The following is a 12,994-nucleotide window of genomic DNA, read 5'->3' as shown; positions in this document are numbered from 1 at the left end:
GGAGTACACACCACATTCCAGGTCCTGTGCAAGGTACATTTTGTGCCTTCAGAAGAACTTTACAGGATAAATTTTATTATAACTATGGCACATATATTTACCCTTAAGGGTTTCATGATTGTCTTCTATTCAGTATCTCATTTTGCAATGCTGGTCACAATCTCCAGAGTATACCTTAAGACCTGGGTAATGTAGACTTTAAAAATTCTAAGAACTGATGTTTTAGAGAACTGGCTCATGTCTGCCTGATCCCTTGACACCCCTCTTTTTTCACACTCTCCTTTCTTTCTCTGTCAGCTTACTATGGAAGCATCTCTCACCCTAACACTGATATTTTTTATGTGTATGGAATTAATTTTTTAAAAGATACACTTTTATTAAAAAAAAGCTCTTAACATCTCATATTTCTAATTTTGTTAAAAGGAAGACCATTCTTCAGCAGCAAAACACACCTACACCGAGCCAGCTGCTCTGTTTCAAAAACAGAAAATATGATGCACAATCTGTAACTTCTGGAAAAATGCGATTCCGATTTTTAAAATGACTCTTTTATTTTGAAACGATTGTTAAATGATCTTGAAGGTGACAATCCTCTGAGAATAATTCTGAAAAAAATAACCAAAGATGAAGACACTGTCGCTTGACATAGGGAAGAAAATAGTAATCATATATATGAGCTGTTTTTTCTCACAGGAGTGATAATACTTTACTGTAGTCTAAAGAGGGAAATGTGTGAAAAAGTATAATTGGCCACTTTACTAAGAAATAAGAATAAATGGACAAATCATAACAAAACACTCACAGTTAGCCATTATAATTCTGATTCACTCTATGGCATTTCAATTTACCAATAGCATTGGGAGACTATAAACAGATATTAGATAGAATAAAAAAAGATGATTCAGGTTTAATTTTAGGCAAGAAGACATTTCAGCAATAATATATCTAAACTATATTCTTTTTTTTATTTTAAATGGGAATTATTATTTATTTATGGCTGTGTTGGGTCTTCGTTTCTGTGCGAGGGCTTTCTCTAGTTGCAGCAAGTGGGAGCCACTCTTCATCGCGTTGCGCGGGCCTCTAACTATCGCGGCCTCTCTTGTTGCGGAGCACAGGCTCCAGACGCGCAGGCTCAGTAATTATGGCTCACAGGCCTAGTTGCTCCACGGCATGTGGGATCTTCCCAGACCAGGGCTCAAACCCGTGTTCCCGGCAGGCAGATTCTCAACCACTGCGCCACCAGGGAAGCCCTAAACTATATTCTTATAGGAACTTTTCTTTGTGCCACATTTGCTTGAGAGAGCGCTGTTCTGTTTAGCTGAGCAGCAGTCAGAGATTGTCCTAGTATATTTCACTGACCTCCTATGTAGTACATTTCCTTCACTGTTAGTGGTTGCTTGAAACTTGGAGATCGTTTCATCAACTTTTTTTTTTTTTTTTTTTTTTTTGTCCTATCTGGAATGGAAAGAAGACACTGAAGATAATTCTAAAGGCAAAGTTTTGTGATCTTCTGGATTCTGGTTAGGTGGTTATTACCATCTATATGATTTTATGCTTTAAAAACCCCACTTACTCTAGCTTACATGGGGATTTGAGATGGAACTTAAATACACATAAGTGTTCAATCCTCTATATAGACCCAAATATATGTTAATCTTTGTCAAATTGCTCTAAAAAAAATTTCATTTGGACAAAATTCATCTTCTGGTTGTTGGTTCTCTTGGCTTTCTCAGCTTTGGATATCTGCTAATGGCTATTTATGTACTGGGATTTCATTTGCAGATTCATTTTTAGGAAGCCTTTGCTTTGTTTTGTTTTATTATATATTTTCTCTCTCCTCACTTTGTACCTTCTTGTGCTTCCTCTGTGTGTGTGTGAGTGTGTGTGTGTGTATGTGTGTGTGTATGTTTATTTTATTTTCTATTTTTGTTTGTCTCCAGGAGGCAGTCTGTGCCCCAGTTTCCTCACTGAAAACCAGATCTTAAAATATTTCTTTGGAGTTATGGCCCTGTGGTTTTATTGGTAGATGGCAGATTCATTTACAGAATTGGTGGACAACTTGGCCCATCCCTGATAGAAAGGCTGTGCCTATTTCTTTTCACCTCTCTAGGCCTACAGGTTGATGCAAACCCCAAGCGGTATTTGGTAGGAGTTTGTGTGTGTGTGTTTTCTTGTTTTGTTTAGCTGCATTCCAGAATGAAATTAGGGATGGATCACTCATTTTGAGAGAAATCAGCTGCCAAATGGTAGGGACACCCAAAGAGTCAGATTTAGAGTTCCATGCAGTGAGGAAATTAGGCCTCTCATCAATAGCCAGCATGAACTTGACCAAATATGTGAGAAACCCATCTTGGATGTGGAAACTCCACCCAGTCAAAGACTTCAGATGACTGCAGGCCTGGCCAATATCTTGAGTACAACCTCATGAGAGATACTTAGAACCACCAGCCAAGTGCTTCAAATTTCCTGACCTATAGAAACTGTGAGACAACACTTGTTTTAAGCTACTAAGTTTTGGGGTTATTCGTTACACAGCAATAGATAACTAATATATTCATCTATGTTCATATCTTTGTCTATGTCTCCATCTCCATCTCCATTTTTGTCTATGTCTATGTGTATACCTATATTTCTTTGGAAAACTGCACTAAAGAAACATTATTAATTGACTGTATTAAAATATAAAAATCGGTAGAAAATCATTTTCTATTTGAATATTACTTAATGCCTTATTCTTTGACAAGATTACTTGAAAATAGCTCTGAAATTTGTATAAACTAAAAATTACAATCACATAATGCTCATTTCTTAGCTAATATCAGTAAGTTTTAGCTGCCTATTTGCATAAGATATTAATGGGATATAAATTATAAAAAGTAACACTGAAATCCAGAGCTGTGACAAGGTGCTATCACCAGATCTCTGAATTATATTCCGTCTTTTATAAATGGTTTACCAAAGAAATTATATTTATTGACTAATTAAATATCATTTAAATAATAGTAGCCTCTATTTAAATCTATCATTTAAATAATAGTAGCCTCAATAGTAGACTCTGCTACTATTAACAGGCTCTCAGAGACACCACTCATGGACTTCATAGTCTAAGTGGCCTCTAAAACATTGAGAGACAATTTACAAGATACCCTAATTGAGAAAGGACTGAGATTTAAGATATTCCAACTGCAAATACAGATCTGGAGCTATTGGAAACGTTTCAACAAAATGCAGTCCTCTCCTTGGTTTATGGATATGCAGTCTCTATGCCTCATAGCTGAAGCTACATGATGAGAGTGTTCTGGTCTCCCTGGGTTCAGAGTCAATGCCTATTCCTGGCAAAGTGAGGGGAAAAAAGAGCGAGCGTCACCCATTTCAACAGCACATTGACTGAGAACACGCACTAAGGAATGGGAGACTTCCTGTCTCTCCAGGGTAAGGAGGCTGAATAGACAAAACCCTATACACTGCATTCGCTATCTGAATTACTGGCTAGTTTTTAGTGCCAAAGTTGATATTTAATTATCTGCCTAAGACAAGAGTGTTTTTCAAAATTTGTTGTCAATCTGTACTAACATTATCTTAGGTGTTTATTCATTTATTCAATAAATACATATTAAACAGTTACTGTATGCCAGGAACGGTTCTAGGCCTTGAGGATATAACACTGAGGAAAAAAAGTGCACACCGTTTTTTTGTTCTTGTTGTTCTCAAAGAGATTACATTCTATGGGTCTAACATTCTAGTGTTAAAAGTGTGTAGATCTCTAGATACCACCATGGACCTAATAAATTAGAAAATCTGATAAAGAAGAAGATGGCGGAGGAGGAAGACGTGAAGATCACCTTCCTCCCCACAAATACATCAAAAACACATCTACATGTGGAACAACTCCTACAGAACACCTACTGAATGCTGGCAGAATACCTCAGACTTCCCAAAAGGCAACAAACTCCGCGCATACCTGGATAGGGCAAAAGAAAAAAGAAAAAAGAGGGGCAAAAGAATAGGGATGGGACCCGCACCTCTGGGAGGGAGCTGTGAAGGAGGAAAAGTTTCCACACACTAGGAAGCCCCTTCACTGGTAGAGACTGGGGGTGGGCGGGGGGAAACTTCGGAACCACGGAGAAGAACGCAGCAACAGGGGTGCAGAGGACAAAGCAGAGAGATTCCCGCAGAGAGGATCGGTGCTGACCAGCATCACCAGCCCGAGAGGCTTGTCTGCTCACCCGCCGGGGCGGGCGGGGCTGGGAGCTGAGGCTCTGGCTTCGGAGTTCAGATCCCAGAGAGAGGACTGGGGTTGGCTGCATGAACACAGCCTGAAGGGAGCTAGTGCACCACAGCTAGCTGGGAGGGAGTCCGGGAAAAAGTCGGGAACTGCCTAAGAAGCAAGAGACCATTGTTTCGGGGTGTGCGAGGAGAGGGGATTCAGAGCACCACCTGAACGAGCTCCAGAGATGGGCACGAGCTGCGGTTATCAGCGCGGACCCCAGAGACGGGCATGAGACGCTAAGGCTGCTGCTGCAGACACCAAGAAGCCTGTGTGCAAGCACAGGTCACTATCCACACCTCCCCTCCTGGGAGCTTGTGCAGCCCGCCACTGCCAGGGTCCCGTGATACAGGGACAACTTCCCTGGGAGAACACATGCTGCGCCTCATGCTGTTGCAATGTCACATTGGCCTCTGCCACCTCAGATTCATCCCGCATCCCGATTATAACTACCGTACCACTTCCTGCCCCCGGCCTGAGTGAGCCAGAGCCCCCTAATCAGCCACTGCTTTAACCCCATCCTATCTGGGTGGGAACAAAAGCCTGGCGGCGACCTACACAGAGCGGAGGGGCCAAAATTAAGGCTGAAAACCAGGAGCTGTGCGAAAAAAAAGAGAAACAGAAATTTCTCTGCACAGCCTCAGGAGCAGAAGATTAAATCCCAACAATCAACTGACGTACCCTGCATCTGTGGAATACCTGAATAGACAATGAATCAACCCAAAATTGAGGCGGTGGACTTTGGGAGCAACTGTAGACTTGGGATTTGCTGTCTGCAACTGACTTATTTCTGATTTTTATGTTTATCCTAGTTTAGTGTTTAACACTTGTTATCATTGGTGTATTCTTTTATTGGTTTGGTTGCTATCTTCTTTTTTTTATTACTTTTTTATTTTATTATTTATTATTTATTTTATTTTATTATTTTTTTATTTTAATAATTATTTTATTTTAATTATTTTATTTTATTTATTTATTTTTCTCTCTTTTTTTCTCCCTTTTCTTCTGAGCCATGTGTCTGACAGGATCTTGGTGCTCTGGCCTGGTGTCAGACCTGAGCCTCTGAGGTGGGAGAGCTGAGTTTAGGACGTTGGACCACCAGAGACTTCCTGGCCCCATGTAATGCCAATCGGGGAAGGCTATCCCAGAGATCTCTGTCTCAGCGCTAAGACCCAGCTCCACGCAATGGCCTGCAAGTCAGGTACTGGATGCCCCATGCCAAACAACTAGCAAGACAGGAACACAACCCCACCCATCATCAGAGAGGCTACCTAAAAACATAATAAGTTCACAGACACCCCAATACACACCACTGGACATGGTTGTGCCCACCAGAAAGACAAGATCCAGCCCCACACACTGGAACACAGGCACCAGTCCCCTCCACCAGGAAGCCTACACAAGCCACCTAACCAATCTTACCCAATGGGGGCAGACACCAAAAACAACAGGAACTACGAACCTGCAGGCTGCGAGAAAGAGACCCCAAACCCAGTAAGTTAAGCAAAATAGGAAGACAGAGAAACACACAGCAGATGAAGGAGCAAGGTAAAAACCCACCAGACCAAACAAATGAAGAGGAAATAGGCAGTCTACCTGAAAAAGAATCCAGAGTAATGATAGTAAAGATGATCCAAAATCTTGGAAATAGAATGGAGAATATGCAAGAAATGTTTAACAAGGACGTAGAAGAACTAAAGAGAAACAAACAATGATGAACAACACAATTAATGAAATTAAAAATTCTCTAGAAGGAATCAATACCAGAATAACTGAGGCAGAAGAACAGATAAGTGGCCTGGAAGATAAAATAGTGGAAATAACTACTGCAGGGCAGAATAAAGAAAAAAGAATGAAAAGAATTGAGGACAGTCTTAGAGACCTCTGGGACTACATTAAACGCACCAACATACAAATTATAGGGGTCCCAGAAGAAGAAGAGAACAAGTAAGGGTCTGAGAAAATATTTGAAGAGATTATAGTTGAAAACTTCCCTAACATGGGAAAGGAAATAGTTAATCAAGTCCAGGAACCGCAGAGAGTCTCATACTGGATAAACCCAAGGAAAAACATGCCAAGACACATATTAATCAACCTATCAAAAATTAAATACTAAGAAAAAATATTAAAAGCAGCAAGGGAAAAGCAACAAATAACACACAAGGGAATCCCCTAAGGTTAACAGCTGATCTTTCAGCAGAAACTCTGCAAGCCAGAAGGTAGTGGCAGGACATATTTAAAGTGATGAAGGAGAAAAACCTACAACCAAGATTACTCTAACCACCAAGGATCTCATTCACATTCTACAGAGAAATTAAAACCTTTACAGACAAGCAAAAGTTAAGAGAATTCAGCGCCACCAAACCAGCTTTACAACAAATGCTAAGGGAACTTCTCTAGGCAGGAAACACAAGAGAAGGAAAAGACCTACAGAAACAAACCAAAACAATTAAGAAAATGGTAATAGGAACATACATATCGATAATTACGTTAAAGGTAAATGTATTAAATGCTCCAGTCAAAAGAAATAGACTGGCTGAATGGATACAAAAACAAGACCCATATATATGCTGTCTACAAGAGACCCACTTCAGACCTAGGGACACATACAGACTGAAAGTGATGGGATGGAAAAAGATATTCCATGCAAATGGATATCAAAAGAAAGCTGGAGTAGCAATTCTCATATAAGACAAAATAGACTTTAAAATAAAGACTCTTACAAGAGACAAAGAAGGACACTACATAATGTTCAAGGGGTCAATCCAAGAAGAAGATATAACAATTGTAAATACTTATGCACCCAACATAGGAGCACCTCAGTACCTAAGGCATATGCTAACAGCCATAAAAGGGGAAATCGACAGAAACACAATAATAGTAGGGGACTTTAACACCCCACTTTTACCAATGGACAGATCTTTCAAAATGAAAATAAATAAAGAAACACAGCTTTAAATGATACATTAAACAAGATGGACTTAATTGATATTTATAGGACATTCCATCCAAAAACAACAGAATACACTTTCTTCTCAAGTGCTCATGGAACATTCTCCAGGATAAATCATATCTTGGGTCACAAATCAAGCCTCGGTAAATTTAAGAAAACTGAAAACGTATCAAGTATCTTTTCCGACCACAAGCTATGAGAGTAGATATCAATTACAGGAAAAAAACTGTAATCGTAACAGATACATGGAGGCTAAACAATACGCTACTAAATAACCAAGAGATCACTGAAGAAATCAAAGAGGAAATCAAAAAGTACCCAGACAAATGACAATGAAAACACAACAACCAAAAACCTATGGGATTCAGCAATAGCATTTTAAGAGGGTACTTTATAGCAATATAATCCTACCTCAAGAAACAAGAAAAATCTCAAATAAGCAACCTAACTTTACACCTAAAGCAATTAGAGAAAAAAGAACAAAAAACCCCAAGGTCAGCAGAAGGAAAGAAATCATAAATATCAGATCAGAAATAAAGTTAAAAGAAATGAAGGAAACAATAACAAAGATCAATAAAACTAAACGCTGGTTCTTTGAGAAGATAAACAAAATTGATAAACCATTAGCCAGACTCATCAAGAAAAAAAAGGGAGAAGACTCAAGTCAACAGAAATATAAATGAAAAAGGAGAAACAACAACTGACACTGCAGAAATACAAAGGATCACGAGAGATTACTACAAGCAACTATAGGCCAATAAAATGGACAACCTCGAAGAAATGGACAAATTCTTAGAAAAGCACACCCTTCCACGACTGAACCAGAAAGAAATAGAAAATATAAACAGAGCAATCAGAAACAATGATATTGAAACTGTGATTAAAAATCTTGCAAAAAACAAAAGCCCAGGACCAGGTGGCTTCACAGGCGAATTCTATCAAACAACTAGAGAAGAGCTAACACCTATCCTTCTCAAATTCTTGCAAAATACAGCAGAGGGAGGAACACTCCAAAACTCATTCTACGAAGCCACCACCACCCTGATACCAAAACCAGACAAAGATGCCACAAAAAAAGAAAACTACAGGACAATATCACTAATGAACATAGATGCAAAAATCCTCAACTAAATACTAGCAAACAGAATCCAACAGCACATTAAAAGGATCATACACCATGATCAAATGGGGTTTTCCCAGGAATGTAAGGATTCTTCAATATACACAAATCAATCAATGTGATAAACCATATTAACAAATTGAAGGATAAAAACTATAAGATAATCTCAATAGATGCAGAAAAAGCTTTCAACAAAATTCAACACCCATTTATGATAAAAACTCTCCAAACAGTAGGCATAGAGGGAACCTACCTCAACATAATAAATGCCATATATGACAAACCCACGCCAACATCATTCTCAATGCTGAAAAACAGAAACCATTTCCTCTAAGATCAGGAACAAGACAAAGTTGCCCACTCTCACTGCTGTTATTCAACATAGTTTTGGAAGTTTCAGCCACAGCAATCAGAAAAAAAAAAGAAATAAAAGGAATCCAAATCAGAAAAGGGTAAAACTGTCACTGTTTACAGATGACATGATACTATATATACATAGAGAATCCTAAAGATGCTACCAGAAAACTACTAGAGCTAATCAATGAATTCAGTAATGTTGCAGGATACAAAACTAATGCACAGAAACCTCTTGCATTCCTATACACTAATGATGAAAAATCTGAAACAGAAATTAAGGAAACACTCCCATTTACCATTTCAACAAAAAGAATAAAATACCTAGCAATAAACCTACCTAAGGAGACAAAAGACCTGTATGCAGAAAACTATAAGACACTGATGAAAGAAATTAAAGACAATACAAACACATGGGGAGATATACCATGTTCTTGGATTGGAAGAATCGACATTGTGAAAACGACTATACTACCCAAAGCAATCTACAGATTCAATGCAAACCCTATGAAACTACCAATGGCATTTTTCACAGAACTAGAACAAAAAATTTCACAATTTGTATGGAAACACAAAAGACCCTGAATAGCCAAAGCAATCCTGAAAAAGAAAAACGGAATTGGAGGAATCAGGCTCCCGGACTTCAGACTATACTACAAAGCTACAGTAATCAAGACAGTATGGTACTGGCACTAAAACAGAAATATAGATCAATGGACCAGGATAGAAAGCCCAGAGATATATCCACTCACATATGTTCACCTTATCTTTGATAAAGGAGGCAAGAATATACAGTGGAGAAAAGACAGCCTCTTCAGTAAGTGGTGCTGGGAAAACTGGACAGCTACATGTAAAAGAATGAAATTAGCACAATTCCTAACACCATACACAAAAATAAACTCAAAATGGATTAAAGACCTAAATGTAAGGCCAGACACTATAAAACTCTTAGAGGAAAACATAGGAAGAACACTCTATGACATAAATCACAGCAAGATCCTTTTTGACCCACCTCCTAGAGAAATGGAAATAAAAACAAAAATAAACAAATGGGACCTAATGAAACGTAAAAGCTTTTGCACAGCAAAGGAAACCATAAATAAGACGAAAAGACAATCTTCAGAATGTCAGAAAATATTTGTAAACAAAGCAACTGATAAAGGATTAATCTCCAAAATATACAACCAGCACATGCAGCTCAATATCAAAAAAACAATCAATCCAATCCAAAACTGGGCCGAAGACCTAAATAGACATTTCTCCAAAGAAGATATACAGTTTGCCAACAAACACATAAAAGGATGCTTAACATCACTAATCATTAGAGAAATGCAAATCAAATCTACAATGAGGTATCACCTCACACCAGTCAGAATGGCCATCATCAAAAACTCTACAAACAATAAATGCTGGAGAGGGTGTGGAGAAAAGAGAACCCTCTTGCACTGTTGGTGGGAATGTAATTTGATACAGCCACTATAGAGAACAGTATGGAGGTTCCTTAAAAAACTAAAAATAGAACTACCATACGACCCAGCAATTGCACTACTGGGCATATACCTTGAGAAAGCCATAATTCGAAAAGAGTCATGTACCACAATGTTCATTTCAGCACTATTTACAATAGCCAGAACATGGAAGCAACCTAAGTGTCCACTGACAGATGAATGGATAAAGAAGATGTGGCACATATATACAATAGAATATTACTCATCCATAAAAAGAGACGAAATTGAGTCATTTGCAGTGAGGTGGGTGGACCTAGAGAGTGTCCTACAGAGTGAAGTAAGTCAGAAAGAGAAAAACAAATACCGTATGCTAACACATATATATCGAATCTAAAAAAAAAAAAAAATGTTTCTGATGAACCTGGGGGCAGGACAGGAATAATGACGCAGACATAGAGAATGGACTTGAGGATACGGGGAGGGGGCAGTGTAGGCTGGGACCAAGTGAGAGAATAGCATTGACATATATACACTACCAAATGTAAAATAGATAGCTAGGGGGAAGCAGCTGCATAGCACAGGGAGATCAGCTTGGTGTTTTGTGACCACCTAGAGGGGTGGGATAAGGAGGGTGGGAGGGAGACACAAAAGGGAGGGGATATGGGGATATATGTATACATATAGCTGATTCACTTTGTTATACAGCAGGAACTAACACAACATTGTAGAGCAATTATACTCCAATAAAGATGTTTTTTAAAAAAAGAATATCTATCGTAAAGAAGAAATATGCGTATTTAATGAGTTGCTCATATATGCCCCTGGGCATACTAACATTTCAGATCTAGACTACCTTTCTTTTGCCATTTTCTTTTCTGTGTTCTGGAATTCTAATGTTTACTATGAGATTTTCCTAAAACCACCTGATGGGATGTCACTTAATCTTGGATTGCATAGTCTGATATTCAAAACATCTATTGGGTTATCCTACTGCCTTTGTGTTACCATTTTGATTTCACTTATAATATTATATTAAAACATGTCTTTCAAAATACTCTGTAGTTACCATATTTTATCTTCCTTTCACCTCCCAACACAAGAACATGGTTCTTCAAAATCTCTACCTACAAGAAGTTTGACATATAAAAAGCACCAAAATGGTTACTATCCTCATTGTTGTGTGTATAGTATCCTGGACAGATAAGTAATTATGTACAATTAATAAAATAATATTATAATAAATCTAAAAAGATTGATTACTTTTGGTCTCTTTAGTTAAGCTTATTGAAGTAGCATATCAGTAAGATGTAAAAATGTCCTGTATCTTATACTTTTCTTATAGTGAGGTAATTAGAAATTATAGGGAAAACCATAGCAAAATGTTATGTACTTTTTCCTTGCATATTATATAGGAAATATTATTATATTTGCATATATATAGGAAAATCTTCAGGCATGTTCTATGATAAATAATTAGAGTTAAAACAAGAAAAAAACAAACAAAAATGGAAGCAAAAGTGAATACCAATGAAACCCAACAATTGAAGCATACTAGCAACTTGAAAAGACCAGCCATGTTTTATTTGTTTCTCCATTTATCTTCTCTTCTCTCTTGAGTACACTTTTAACAGTCTGTCTACCAAGTTCACAGATATTTCATATCTAAAGTAATAGTTACCATTTAACAGGATAATAGCCAACCCCATGTTAGAACTTTATCCAAATTCTTGATTAAGATTTCATATTCAATCAGGATATAGTGAAAGGATATGGCTTATTTTACTCTGAACTTATATAGTAGATACTCTCTTAAGTGGCATTCATTTATTCATTTTGTCAGAGAAACTTTCCCTATGTATTTTACAGTGAACACCAACTAGGTATACCATGGGACACTGAACTCTGGGATCATGATGTCTACTCTCCCATAAATCCTTGTTCGTCTCCTTTGACTAGTTCCATATCTTTATGTCAAGTTGTTATTGAGACTACATTATTTCATTAAATATGATGTAAATTGATTAAATATAAATAGAAAAAGGCTAGTAGTTTGGAGAAATCTAAATTGAATGTTTCAGACTTGATAATGCCCTAACCTGTCAGCATTGGAATATATAGTTTAAAAATGCACTCAAATTAAGACAAACGTAAAGAAAATGGGGGTGATATTTTAAATTAGAGAACAATTCTACAAGTGACTGCTTTGCAACTCTCTTTGTCACTTCACTCTAAATAAAAATTACACTGGAAATGACATATAGGATATTATGGATATGGTTATTTAAGAAATATCCAGAGGACATCCAGATGGACTCATTAAAAGTAGGTTTTGCTTTACATCAGTTTATTGGTCAAAGATGTACATGTATACGATTCCACTTATCTTATAAGTCTGAATCCAGAGTTCAGTTACTGTTGGTTTACAAAGTAGTGCTCAATGACTAGTATCCTGTGTCCCCATTTCTCCAGAGATGTGTTTCCTGTTTGTTTGTGGGGTTTTTTCCCCTACAAAATTAGATAGTTTCTAAAAATAACTGAATAAAAATGATAAGACAACACAGGAGGTGATGATTAACTTGGTGAAAGCTATGTAGTTAGTACTAATAGACATAATCCTGTTCTAAATTACTAGAAATCCGTTGAGAATAACAATTCATCCAGTGATCAAATTAATTGTTTTAGTGCCTCATAGATTAAACTGAGAACTTCAGAGGTTATTTCCTAGATGGTATCATGCAAAGCATTTTATTTTTTGTAGACTTTAATATCAAGCCACATTTGGTCACCCTTAGTCACTGTAAATTGAACTGCATCTGTTATTCATGGGTCAATGTGAAAAGTAATGACAAGAA

The sequence above is a fragment of the Balaenoptera ricei genome, chromosome 12 (assembly GCF_028023285.1).
Source record: "Balaenoptera ricei isolate mBalRic1 chromosome 12, mBalRic1.hap2, whole genome shotgun sequence".
Classification (NCBI taxonomy): Eukaryota; Metazoa; Chordata; class Mammalia; order Artiodactyla; family Balaenopteridae; genus Balaenoptera; species Balaenoptera ricei.
This window is presented reverse-complemented; position numbering follows the sequence as displayed.